Source organism: Papio anubis, chromosome 16 (genome assembly GCF_008728515.1).
Source record: "Papio anubis isolate 15944 chromosome 16, Panubis1.0, whole genome shotgun sequence".
NCBI classification, from domain to species: Eukaryota; Metazoa; Chordata; class Mammalia; order Primates; family Cercopithecidae; genus Papio; species Papio anubis.
In genome coordinates, this window is record NC_044991.1 from 89668635 (window position 1) to 89682186 (window position 13552).

General features: G+C 61.5%; 1 long non-coding RNA gene across 2 annotated transcripts; it reads right to left on the bottom strand.

Moving 5' to 3' along the window:
• Window positions 1–8161: 8161 nt before the first annotated feature.
• Window positions 8162–13083, bottom strand: LOC103887882. 2 transcript variants are annotated; one of them, XR_002515032.2, is made up of 5 exons: window positions 12948–13046; window positions 11282–11426; window positions 10990–11151; window positions 10435–10713; window positions 8162–9525 (listed from the first exon to the last, which is right to left on the bottom strand). It is a non-coding gene; the product is annotated as an uncharacterized LOC103887882 (long non-coding RNA). The 2 variants fall into 2 exon arrangements; XR_002515031.2 differs by lacking the exon at window positions 11282–11426 and having other exon boundaries at window positions 12948–13083.
• Window positions 13084–13552: the final 469 nt, after the last annotated feature.

The following is a 13552-nucleotide window of genomic DNA, read 5'->3' on the forward strand; positions in this document are numbered from 1 at the left end:
CCCCGGATCCACGGGAAAAGTGCCGTGAGAGGCCGGCTGTCCCTGTTAAGCTACCTGAGGACTCCAATTCAATCATTTATCAGGTCCCATCATAAATTCAAGGCAGCCCTCCAAGGTTTGAAGAGCTCAAATTTGACTTCCTCGGGAGTTTTACGAGGAGCGGGAGCCATTTGTCAGGGCGGGCGGCTCCATCTGTTCAACGGGCGCCCTTCGGGGAGGGAGGTTCCCTGCGAAAGCGAAGCGGGGAAGGGAGGTTGGTGCTGTCAGGAGGCCACGTGTCCTCCAGGGACCAGAGGAGCCCCTGAGAGTTTCTGTTTCTTGGGATGATTAGCAATTCAGCCAGGGCAGGGGCCCGTGGGGGTGCTGGGGGGTAGGGGAAGTGGGGGAGCTGCAGCCAAATAACTGTGAGCGAAGAAACCCTGGCCGGCTTGAGCTGCAGCCAAACGCAGCTGCCTGAGGCCTCCCTGCTCAGGGCAGCACCCCGACATCCCAGCCGCCAGGCCTCTTTTTAAGGGACACTCGGCCCACAGGGCCCTGACCCTGGAGGGGAGAAAGGGTCACCCAAGCCTCCCTACTACCTCCAGCCCGTGGTGGGTACCCGCCAGCTGCAGAATGTGGGGGTTAGATCATAAAGCAGGAACGGCAGCTTCCTTGCCTCCTGAACATCCCGTCCCGGAACTGGCTGGAGCCTGGCTCAGCAGAGCCAGGAGGCGCCTGCAGCACTGGGACACAAGGCGAGCTGTGCTGAGAGGCAGCTGTACCTGGCTGGGCTCCTGGGTGAGGTCGCTGCACTGTGCCAAGGGCTCCTGGGGCTCCCAGGTGGGGTGGGGGCTGCATCTGCCATGGAGCCCAAAGCCTCCCTGGGCTCAGGAATGGGGTTCACATCAGGAAACTGCCTGAGAGTTCTCGTTCCCGCTGTGCCCAAGGAGCGAGGGCTGGAGGAGGAGGAGGAGGGTGGGAGGCGGTTCTTCCAGAACTGACCATTTGAGCCCAGGTCTGGGGGCCAGAACTGCAACCTCCCCCATGTGTGGCACATGTTTAAATCTGTCAAGTAGCTTTGTGGTCACCGTCTCAGAATCCCTAAAAGCAGCAACAATGGGAACCACCCCCCACTGAAGCTTGTGAACATGCAGATTCCTGGGTACACCGCCAGACCCTCTATTTAGAGGTTCTAGGGTAGGGACTTCACTGAATCCTCCTACAGCTGCTCTGGGGTAGTGAACTCCCATCTGCACAAGCATTTAACCAAAGCACCCAGCATCAGTGACAGGAGGGCAGCCGGACCGGATGACCTCCAGCTCAGTCCCAGATCCACTGACCGCCCAGGGGTCACGATCACCTGATTCTCAACAGGGCTGGTGGAGGCTGGCACCAGGATGACTCTGGACCAAGCTGGTGGGAGCACAGGGCCCTGGGGGTAAGGGCTGCTTCTCAGTGAGCGGCCCCGAGGCACATTCCCCATGGACCATCGTCACACCCTGCCCGGGGCTGCCAGCTCCAGGGGCCCATCGTGGCTGGCACCCCTGAAGAGGAGGACACGCCCGCTTTGGGTACCCCGAGCCTGCTGCCATATTTGTAAATGCTACACGCAGGGAACCAAAAAGTCCCTGGCTCAAATGAAACAAAACCCCAGAGAGCACCTGCCTGGGCCCACGAGAAAAAGCCATGTTGGCGTCCCATCCGCAGTAGGACTCAGCTTGGCAGCCTGCACTGCGCAGCGTTCAGCTCCTTTCCAAATGAGTTTGGCGTTTTTTATAAAAAGCACCTTTATAACAATCCCAGAATGAATATTTATAGGGCAGAGATGAGGGAACCGGCTAATTGTGGCTGAGATCCTGCCGGATCAACACTCCTCGGCTCCCAGAGGATGTGCACAGGAGATTAAAGCTTTTCCCTTCATCCCTGGGCTCAGGGTTGGGCTCCGGGTGCAAAGCGGAGACTCAGAAGGAACTCCCTAACCCTAGCAGATCACAGCCTAGTGCTATGACCAAGGGCATCAGGGGCGGGGGAGGTTCTTAGAAATAGGGCCCTAGGGAGGAGGTGGGAGGCCAAGGCTAAGGGCAAAGTGAGAATCTGAGAATTTGGCCACTGCCATTGGGCCTCCTGTGCCGGGAGCTGAGTTACAAGCTTCGGGTAGGGCGGATGACAAGGAGGCAAGACCCAGTGTGGGCATCCATCTGGGTGGCTTGGACAGGACAGCCCAAGACCCCTGCTGTCCACCCTGGAGAGCAGAAACTCTGAGCTCTCCCCCAGCCACCTCCTTCTGTGGAGGCCCTGGGATAGGGATAGGGAATAGATGCCCAGAGTGAGGAGAGGGGCAGGGTATAGGCACGCAGGGTGGGGAGAGGGATAGGGAATAGGTGCCCAGAGTGGGGAGCGGGGCAGGGAATAGGTGCCCAGAGTGGGGCCAGGCGTTGTTTGGTTCTGGAGCTGGAGGCAGCTGTGAGAGATGCTGGTGAAATCTGCAGGGATGAGGTACCCTCTGAGCCGTGGGGCTTTGCTGACAGCATCGCTGTGGCCCAGGACACAGGGAACAGAAGTGGGAGGCTAGGATCAGGCCCTCCTTTCTCCCTGGAAATGGAAATCTGTCTCAACCCAGAAAAATACCTCTGCAAGAGCCAGTGGACTTCCTGGGGTGAGGGACCCGCCAGCTCCCTTCCCTGCCTGTGGTCCTTGTCCCCTGCAGGACCGGCCCTGAGTGGCTGGGGGCTGGGCACCATTCCTGACTGTCCAGCAGTGCTGGGCTGGGGAGGGTCCATGGGTATGTCCATGGAGGGGGCTCCTCTCTCAGCCCCAGCACTGCTCCTCAACCCTGACCTTGCTCTTCCACTCACCCCCTGCAAAGATGAGCAAAGTTGCAGCTCCAAGGGGCTTGGGTGGGCAGCTCAGAGGAGCCCAGGCTGCCCACTTCTGTTGACTTGAAATGACATTTATTTGCTTCTAGGATGGGTCAGTGTGAGTCCTCCACAGAGGAGAAGCAGGCAGACAGAGAGAAACCCTTATCACCCCCACCCAACACCCACGCCCACACTGAGCTGGGGCAGAGAGCAGAGGGATGCCGCAGGAGGAGCCAGCCTTCGGAGTCCTGGCGGGGGTGCCCGGAGAACTCAGAGGTCAGCCTGGGCCCCCAGGGCCCTGTTTTACGTCCTTTGCCCCTCGGGGTCCTCCCCGTATCCCGGGGGTTCTGGGTTGGTTGGACTCATGGATGGTGTAGGTGTACCGGAGGCCGCCCAGGGCTGACCCAGAGCCTTTGAGTGACCCGTGCTGGAGGCTCCAAGCAGTGCCACGTGGGCCTCAAGAAGTGTCCTGAGTCCGAGATGGCAAAGCTGTCGCCATTCTGAACGGGATGTCCATGGCTGGAAGCAAATTGCTCTCCCCTAACATCATGACAATGAAATAGAACTTTCTTCATGAGCTATCAGAGAGGCTGTGCCCACTGCCGCTCAGGTAGTGCGTGCACATTTGTTTGGCTCCGTGTGCACCTGTGTACCCTGAGGTTGGGCAGGAGGCGGCCTCCCAGGCACGATGCGGGAGGATGGTGAGGTCCTGTTCCTTTCGCAGTGTTGTGGGACACGCCGGGTGCCCACGGGCACTTCAAACACAGCTCTGCTCTGTGGGGCACACAGGTGTGCACAGCCTCCTGGGAGCTCCTCAGGACACCTCATGCTTGTGTGAGCTGCGTGCTGGGGTGTGGGGCAGGCAGAGGGGACGGTGGCAGAGCACTGCAGGCCACGTCTCCTGCTGGGAGCTTGGACGAGTCCATGGGGACCTCTTAAAGGCTCTGAGAAGTCCTGCAGGCTGGACGCACTCTCCATCTGATGGACACAGAAGCCACTGTCGACATCACTCTTAGGAGCGCCCTCGGGCCCCTGATGTGCCTCAGTGAAAGGCCAGGCAGGGAGGAGCTGCCCATCGGTAGGAGCCTGGACACTCCCTGGGCACTTTCCATCTCCGTGGAGCTGCCCGCTCTGTGCATTTCCTGTAAGTGGAATCCTGCAGCCTGCGGTCTCCATGTCTGCTTCTCTCACTCAGGCCCTTCCGTGTTGCCGCATGTGAGCAGTGCTGAGCAGAGCTCCAGATGCTTTAGCGAGGCCTTGGCAGAGGGGGGTCAGGGCCAGCCTAGGGACCACAGTCTGCAGCCCCACCCTGTGCTCCCTGTCCCTGGACAGGTCCCGCCCGCCCAGCCCTGCCTGACTGTGGATCCAGCCCCGCCTGCTTGTGGATCCAGCCCCCAGTGGCCAGACAGGCCAGCAGAGGGGCCGGTCCTTGGGCACAGCCCCTGGAGGCTGGGCAGCGGCATCCTCCAGTTGCCCGGACTCCCCTGAGAGCTGCACTGAGCCCCCTTCCACGTCTGCCCCTTCATTCTGGCCAATGTCTTCCCATAGCAGTCTTCCCTGGCCCGGAGCAGCCCTGCACAGCTCTCGGGGGCACAGTGATGGTGCCTGCTGGACAGGAGCTGGCCAGGAATTGCAGAGCACAGGGAGCAGGGGCCTCCAGAGGCCGTGGGGAGGCCCCTCCTCCACGCCAGCGACAGGGAGTCTCCCAGGGGAGCTCTGCTTGCCCCCCGCCCCACCACCGATGCTCGTCTGGGCTGGGAGGGTCTCCCGGAAAGATGTGTGAAGGACAGGCGAGGTCATGAGTCTCCCATGGTTGCTGTAACAAAAGCCACAGTTTATTATAGTCTTGCAGCTCCGAAAGGGAAAGAAATCTAAAGTCCAGGTGTTGGCAGGGCTGGCTGCTGGAGGCCCTGGGGAGAATTTGGGTACTGCTCCCTCCAGGACCTGGAGGCTCCTGCGCCCCTTCACCCGTGGCCCCTCCTCCACCTTAAATCCAGCTGTGCTGTGTCTTCCAGGCTCCCCCTGACTCTGACCCTCCCACCCCCTCTCCTAAGGACCCTGTGAGGACACTGGGCCCACACACAGCATCCGGCTCTGTCCCTCCTGCAGAGTCCCTGCTGCCACATAAGGTGGCATGGCCACGGATTCTTGGACATCCTTAGGGGTAGTGGGCATTACTCTGTCCCCACACAGGGAATATGCCAGCAGCAGACGGGCTTGGGCAGTGCTAACGCTGAGGTCTCTTACGGCCCTCCCTGGCAAACCTGTGACTGGCCCTGGGACGGTGTCTTTGGCCAGAAGGGCAGCCACCCCCCACCCTTCCTCTCTCCCAAGTGTGGCTGGGGCATCAGGAGAGGCAAGGTCAGACCTCAGCAGTAGCTGCCCCTCCTCAGTGGGCAGCCCGAGGGGGCCCAAGCTCACGGTCTGGGTGGCCCTGTGTCCCAGGGCAGAGGTCACTGAGAGAGGGTTGGGGCTGGACTCTGAACTGTTTTTGTTTTTTTTTTTTAAAAAAAAAAAAACAGGTGAAATGCACGTGACATAAAATGACCACTTTAACGAGTATGGTTCAGTGGCATTTAGTGCATTTGCCACACTGTGCAGCCACCACCTCTGTCTACTCCCCAGACACTTTTGTCACCCCCTGAGGAGCTCCGGAGCCCATTAGGCAGAGTCACTCCTATTCCTCTCCCCACCCCCGCACCGCGGAATCTGCTTTCTGTCTCCATGGAGCTGCCGCTCTGTGCATCTCCTATCAGCGGAATTGTGCAACCTGCGGTCTCTGAGTCTGCTTCTCCCGCCGAGCAGGGTTTTCAGGCACTTCATGTTACCGCCCGTGTCCCCACATCATCCCTTTTTAGGGCTGAATGCTATTCCCCTGCATGGATATGCCGCACTTCATTTATTTATTCATTTATTTAGAGACAGAGTCTCACTCTGTTACCCAGGCTGCAGTGCAATGGCATGATCTCAGCTCACTGCAACCTCTGCCTCCCGGGTTCAAGCAATTCTCCTGCCTCAGCCTCCTGAGTAGCTGGTACTACAGGCACTCATCACCACACCTGGCTAAGTTTTATATTTTTAGTGGAGACGGGGTTTCACCATGTTGGCCAGGCTGGTCTTGAACTCCTGACCTCAGGTGATCTGCCCGCCTCAGCCTCCTAAAATGCTGGGATGACAGGCCATGCTTTCTTTATCTATCATCAGCTGACAGGCCTGTGGCTACCGCCACCTTTTGTCTGCTGTGAATAGTGCCACTGGGAAGACTCCTGTGTGCCTATTTGTTTGAATATTTCTTTTTATTTTGGGGAGCATGTGTTGTAATAGTCAGGTCTTGCCTTGCTATAAAGATAAATCGGAAGCTGAGTAATTCATGAGAAGAGGTTTAGTTGGCTTGCAGTTCTGCAGGCTGTATAGGAAGCATGGTGCTGGCATCTGCTGGGCTTCTGGTCAGCCCTCAGGAAGCTTACAGTCATGGCAGAAGGTGAAAGAGGAGCAGGCTTGTTGCATGGCCAGAGGCGGAACAAAAGACAGAGAATTGTGGGGAAGGTACAACACACTTTTCAACAACAAGATCTCGTGAGAACTCACTGTGGTGAGTGGGTGCATGGCACCCAGCCATGAAGGATCCGCCCCCAGGACCCAAACACACCAGGCTCCACCTCCAGCACTGGGGCTCACATCTAAACATGAGCTTTGGAGGGGAAGTGCAAGCTCTGTCATAGGCCCAGGAGTGGAATTGCTGGGGTTGATGACTTCATTTTTCGAGGGACTGCCAGACTGTTTCCACAGTGGCTTCCCTGCATAAGGTGGTCAGGGGTGGGTGAAGGGGCCCCATGTGTGGCTGGGCAGCAGTGACAGGGCTTGGTCAGGAGCCAACACCCTGCTCCCTGCAGTAAACAAGAAGTGCACAGCCTGAGAAAGCCCTAAGTGTTCACGGCCACCCTGTACCTACACAGCTGTGGAGTCAGCTCCAGGGAAGTGGCCTGCTCAGCCTCAGTCTCTTCTGGGAGCCCAGTGTTCGTGGATTTCCAAAAAGAGGGGTGCCAGGTGCACGTTTGACTCACCGAGTGGGCCGCTGGTCCGGGCACAGTGGTGGGCCTCTGCTGGGACGTAAGATACCATGGAAAATACTAGCTTTGAGAAACCCGCCCCACGGAGCACCTTGGCTGCAGGGGGCTTCGTCCGGCCGTGCTGGGTGACTAGGGATAGCTCATGTGTGGGGCAGCTGCGGCTGGAATCGTGTGGACAAAGTGGGAACAGCCCTCATCACAGCCACTGCCGAGTGGGACCATGGCTGCCACCGCCTCTGGGGTTGGGCATCCTGGCAGGTGTCCCCGCCCTCTGGGGCCTGACCCTCCAAAGGCACTGGCCCTGCTGTGCACCTCCCCCACTGAAAAAGCCCTCAGCCTCGCCCCACTCACAAAGCTGAACACATATGAATGGGGCTTCAGCGAGAGTCCCCCATCCTGCCCGCTGCCCAGCTGTCCGACTGCCCAGAGATCCATGGATTGATGGATCAGTTGATTGACTGAGTCATTCATTCATTCACTTGGTCCTCTGCGCTCATGTCCAAAGGCTGAAGGAAGGTGAGGAGGCAGCCCTGCCCAGGGCTCTCCCTGAGCTCCCTCTTCCTCATCACCCCAAGCAGGTGCTGCGGCTCCCCTTCCCAGTTGAGGAAGCTGAGGTCAGAGAGATGAGAAACCTGCCCTCATTCACATCCAGGCCCAGGCTCGGAAGGGCCTCCCCTCCACCGGGGCACAGTGGTGCTGGGCACTGACACCGGCGAGGCGCCCCGGGGCCGCCTCCTCCAGCCCGTCCTGCTGGTGCAGGAATGCCAAGGAGTTGTGGGCGGCGGGGCCCTCCCCTGGACGAGGGTCCATCTCAGGTTGTCTGCCCCGCCGGTTAAGGGTCCCCCTCTCCCTGGCAGCCAGGGCCTGGTCACAGGTGCTCCTGGGACCCTCACCTTGACTGTGTGAATCTCTGCCCACAATAGAGACCCTGAACCCACGGCTGTGTGTCTGCCACACTCTGAGCACAGACATCCCAAGGGGGTGGGGACGCCGCCCGGCCCTGGGGGCTAAGTGGCCACTTGGGACACTCAGCGGTGACCCAGGGTGAGGCTGGAATCCAGGATCAGGTGGGTCCCTCCCAGCAATGCAGTCCCCTCCGCAGACCGGATGGTGTGGCCCTGTAGGGAGCGCTGTGGCGTGGGGCTCCATGACCACCCTTGGCTTCTGGGACACCGCTGCTCTCCTGCGCCCGCCCTCCGCTCAAATTGTGTGGTGAACTCCCCTCATGTGCGAGGTGCCCTGTGGCCAGAGTCTGCATGTGCCTCCACTTACCCAAATCCCAGGGGCCTCTCACTGGGAGCTGCCCCCGCCCAGCCAACCCCAGGACCCTCTGGGTTGTGCCGCAGCCTCTGTGTGGGGGAGCCTTTCTCCTGTTCGCTCTGGCACCATCCAGGCCACAGTCTCTGTGCTCCCCACTCTCCAGCCTGGCTCCCCTCTGGATGCACTTAAGAGTCCTGGGGCTGGGGCAGGTTCAGATCTGGGACGGACAGGGATGTAGGGGCAGGAAGATAGGCTCTGGGTCTTTGCATGCTGGGCAACTGGATTTTCCTCCTGAGTCTCAGTTTCATCACCTGCAATGGTCTCGGAAGGCGCCCTGGTGACAGGCCGTCCCCTCCCAGGGGATGCACCCTGTTTCCCCAGGGCCCAGACCATCTGACATCCCCCTTGCTCTTGTGACCACATCTGCTCCAACAGTGGATCTTTCGGGAAAACTTTCAAGGCACAGCCAGGACTGGGCAGCCCTCCCCAGGGCACTGTGGCTGGGCAGGGCCTCCTGATGCTCCAACCTCTGCCCTCCACCCTCACCCTCAGCAAAGCAGCCACAGGGGCCCTGCCACAGACGTGCCAGACTGTCCAGGCCTGTGCCCCTCAGCAGGACACCTGCAGCCCTGGCGCTGGCGTACAAGGCCTGGCATGGTCTGACCCTGCCCGCAGCTCAGCCCCAGGCCACCCATCCACCGCCACTGCCCCGGCAGCAGCCATGCTGGCCTCCTGTTTCCAGCGGCTCTGCCCGCTGGACACACCAGGCCCCCCTTCCCGCCTCCAGGCCTCTGTCTCCCTGTGCACACTCCCCGGGATGCTCTTCCGGGACCCTTCCCCGCTGCCCCTCCAATATCACTGGGGGACCTTTTCATTCACCCCCACTCAGGCCTTCCCTGACCTCTGACCTGCAAGGCCGCCCCAGGCCCTGCTCGCTGCTCCCCAGTTGCTCCTTCCGGCCCCCGTGCCCAGGGCTGGGCCTGTCTCCACATTCCCTGGGCTGTGCATTTTCTCTCCCCCCTGCTGACTGATACAGCCCCAGCTACATGAGCCTTCTGAAGCTGACACAAATCACAGCTGCACTGAGTAAAACATCCAGGTCTGCAGGGCACCAGCCCCGTTTCTGAGAGCTTGGCAGCCACTCGTGGCCAGCGGGAGCCGCGTGGGATGGGGCAGGGCATTCGCTGTCATGGCGCGTTCCACCGGATGGGGCCTCATGGTCAGCCTGGCGAGAGGGGGTAAGCCTGCTCGTCCCCTGCTTGGGTCCTTGCTCGAGCGTCTCAGTCGGGTGAGGGCTGTGGTGGCCTTGTTGTCGGGGTTTACTGCTTGCTCCTTCATTCATTCACGCCTTAAACCACCTGTGGACACCAAGGGGAAAGTCTCGGGGGCCTCGGCCTCTCTCCCCTCTCTTCCCCTTCTGCTCCTCTACCCCGTCTCCCCCTTCTCTCCCCTCTCCCCTCCCTCCTGTCTCTCCCACCCACTGCGGTCTCCCTTTCAAACCATGGTGGAGTGGGCCTCGGGCAGCATGGCCCTGGGCCCTGGCAAGGGCAGTTCTGGGACAAGGTGGGGACCAGACTGGCTGGAACACACCCAGCTCCAATCGATGCTGGGTGTGGGACCTTGGGCTAGTGAGCACCCACCCCAAGCCCCAGTTCCTTCTTGGTAAAGTGGGGACAGCAAAATGCCCTCCTCTTATGGGTGCCTTGAGCTCAGCATAGTTCCCGCATAGCCACCTCAGAAGCTTCTGGAACACCAGGCAGCCTAAGTGCTGTGTGCCGGCTGTTACTGTGAGGCTGGTGCTGTGGGTAAGCGAAGGAACTGCTCTGTCTTCTGACTCTGTCCTACAGACCCTAGGGACCGTCGGGGTCTGGCCACCCACACCAGCCCTTCTCCTGGGAAGAGATGGCCCTGTACCCATGCCCTGCTCCTTGGGTGTGGGGCTGCTGTGAGGAGGGTGATTTATGGCCACGTCCGCTGCACACCCTCCTCTCTCTCACCACCACGGAGCGCCCGAATCCTTTACAGAGCCTCCTGCACAGGCCGCAGACTGCTCCCCACCTCCCCCGCTGTGGCTGTCTATACCCCTGACCCCAGCTGCAGGCCTGGCCTGCCCCCCCTCAACTCTGCCTGGAGATGGCAGGCCGGAGGAAGTGGGGTGCAGGGGAGGGGCCTTGCAGGGGGAGTTCGGACACCGCCCCTCACACCACGCACTCCGGCTGCCAGTGGGAAGCCGAGTGGCTATTTAGTTTCCAGAAAAGTGCTTGGACCTGGTAGAAGCTTAAAACCTCCTGGCCTCCTTTATGGTGAGACGTGGGGTCTTTAGTGGGGTGTGCAGGGCCGGGAGCAGGGCCTGTCATCACCCAAGAAGCCTCTGGACTGGGCAGGTGCAGGGAGCGCCGCTCTGTCCCTCGCTGTCGCTGGTCGGAGGACACCAGAGTGGGTGTTGGTGTGTGTGGCGAGTGTGGCTGGGGCTCCGGCTTCTCCCCATGACTCTGCAGAGCTGGCCTTGGGATATGGGGAAGGGGCCATGAGCCCAGGAGGTAAACCTGGAGGAGAGACCCACCTCAGCTCCTGTGGGCCAGCCTGGAGGGTATGTAGGTTCCTCACAGGGTCCCCTGGGATTAGATGCAGCTGAACCTGTTCTAAGCGGCATGGGATCCCCGGCCCTGTGTCCCTGACTGGCTGGAACCGCAAGGGGATGCCTTCCTAAGTCGGGGAGGTATTGGGGACATTAATGAGGTGGCTTCTAAACAGGAGGATCTATGCTCTGGACAGGACTTGCAAATAGCAAAGCTCATTGTCCCCACCACACGGGCCTGCACCTGCCTCCAACAGGCGGGTCCCCCGACCACTGTGGTCCACTGTCCTTCCGTGTCCTGGTCCCTGGTCCTGTGGGGCCCCGGAGAGATGGGACGACCAGCCAGCATCACACAGCCTGTGAGGACAGTCTGCCAGTTCCAGCCTCTGGTCTCTGAGTCCAGGCCCTGCAAGGACAGATCCCCGTCAGGCCCCGTCCCAGGCCCTCGTCTGTTACATAATTCAGGCGTGAAATCCCGGAAGGGGGAGCTCCTGAGCCCGACCAGCACCGGGGAGTGGGGTCTCCCCATCACACACCCTTGGTGGCAGGGCCCGGCTGGGGGCGGCAAGCAGGTTGGCCTCGCCTCTGTCCAAGGTGACTGGCATTTGTCATGACTTGGGTTGGCTTAAGAGTCTCCGGAAACCCAGGTGGCTCCATCACCACCTGATCCTGGCCCCGATTCTAGGCGAAAGGGCAGAGCTGATGGGACTGTGGAGGGGGCCACCCCCTCCTGGATGGCCTGGGTGGTGGGCTCAGCCCACTGGAGGCTCAAAACAGTGAAGGAGGCTGTAGCCTCCTGCCCTCCCAACCCCCGGCCCTGCACCCTGGGAGATGCCCGGGTCTCCCCAGGGCACCCTAGGAGCCGGCTGGCATGGTATGGAGGCTGCTGCCCAGCTACTGAGGAGGCGCCTCTGTACTGGCTGGGCTAAAAATAGCGGGGGGATCTCGGGCAGGGACAGCCGGTGGGAGGCCTGTCAGGGAGGGGCCGGGAGGGGCAGAACAGCAGCCTGGGCCCAGGACCCGCCGTCAATGGCGTGGGTGCTCCCACCCTGTTCCCGGTGGCCGGGCCAGCCGCGGCCCAGCTGACAGGCTATTTTTTCCCCTGCTTGACTAAATATGGTCAGGGAGCGCAGCCCGAGGGGGCCACTTGGCCAGGGCCGCGTGTTTGGGATGCTTGGCCGGGTATATAAGAACTGCAAAGGTGAGGCCGGCTCCTGACCCGAGGGGGGCCCCCATGCCCGCTCTGGCCTCTCAGGTCAGGCCCTCCCCTCCCCTCCCCTCCCCCGCCCCTGTGTCTACGCGAGCCGGCTGTGTGCCTGCGAGAGCGTGCACACCCGCCGGACCTTCCCTTTTGTTCCACCCTGACCTCTACCTTCTCTACCTTGTGCTGACCCCGCTGGGGTGCAGGGGCTCCCTGCGGAGGAGGCCAGGACTCAAGGTGTGCAGCTCGGCCGCCTCTCCCTAACTCTGCACCAGCGCCTCCTCTCTCTCTCTCTCTCTCTCTCTCTCTCTCTCTCTCTCTCTCTTTCTCTCTCTCAAGATCTCCCTCCCGCTAAGTCTGCTCTGCTGCAGGAGGGCTGGGGGAAGGGCAGGGGTGTGGAGAGGGGGTGCCTGGTGTCTTCTTTCTCTCTCTGCCCCCCCACCCCCAAGTGCGGACGCATCGAGCTCCGGCCCCCACCCCTGCCTTCGGGATTGGCTCCCGGAGGAGGTGGCTGGTGCTGCCGCCGCTGCAGCATCTCCTAGGGAGCCGCGACCCTGCGCCGGCCGCCGCTGCCGCTGTCACCAGCCCGGCCCCAGGGGTGCCCTGGGCTCCGCGGTGAGTCCTGCTCAGCCCATCACCACCGCTGGGCCGCCGGGACGGCCCCGGAAAACTTGCCGGGCACCGCGGTGGGGGTGTGCCTGCCGGCGAGGTGGGTGCTGCGGGTGCCGGCGCCGTGCGGCTCCGGCGGGGGTGCTGTGGAGTTTTCTCTTGGCTCGCGGCAGCATCCACATTTGGAAAACTGCAGAGCCAGCAGCCGGCAGGGCCGGGAGGGCGCGTCCAGCTGGGAGGCAGGAACTTTGACTTGCGGGCATTTTGCAAGAAAGCAGCCACCCCCCACGCGGGCAGCGGATGGCACGGGGGCTTCGGGGCTGGGTGGGGGGCGCGATTCACCTGCCGCTTTGCAACAAAGCCCCGGCAGCCGGGCATGGGGCTAAACTTACCTTGAACTTGCGGTGCCCCCCACGGAGGTGCTGGTGGGGGGCGGGGATTCCCGAGCTGAGCGGCGGGCGAGGCTGCCCCTGGTCGGACTCGGCACTTCTGCAGCTCGCCCAGCCACGTCAGGGTCAGGAGGCGTTTACAGGGGCAGGGCGCGGGGGGAGGGGGGCACACGTGGGCGGAGACTAGGGGGGCTTTGGGGAGAACAGCCCTGGTGGTCTGCGTCTGTGCGGGTCCCTGCTGAGGAGCTTGACTTCCGCGTGGCCTCCCGCGGGGCTGATGCTGGGGGCCGGGTGGCATTCACCTCTGAAGAGCCCCGGGACGAGGCCCCGGGCACCAGGAGCCAGCTCGGTTCACGGTGGGGTCTGCCTGGAGGCGGCTGGGTGCTCTTTTTCTATCCAGATGGGAAACTTTTTGAAAAGTGACTACAATTCATTTGTGAGTGGGCAGAAGTCGTGTGGGCTCTGGCTGGGTCTGGGGTGACTCTCCTGCCCTTTGGGACTCCCAACTTTCCCCTTGACCCCCAGACCCCATCCAAATGAATGCCTCAGCGGTGGGGAGGGCTTGAGCCAGGCTGCAGGAGTGTCCCAGGCTCTGAGGGCTCGTGTGC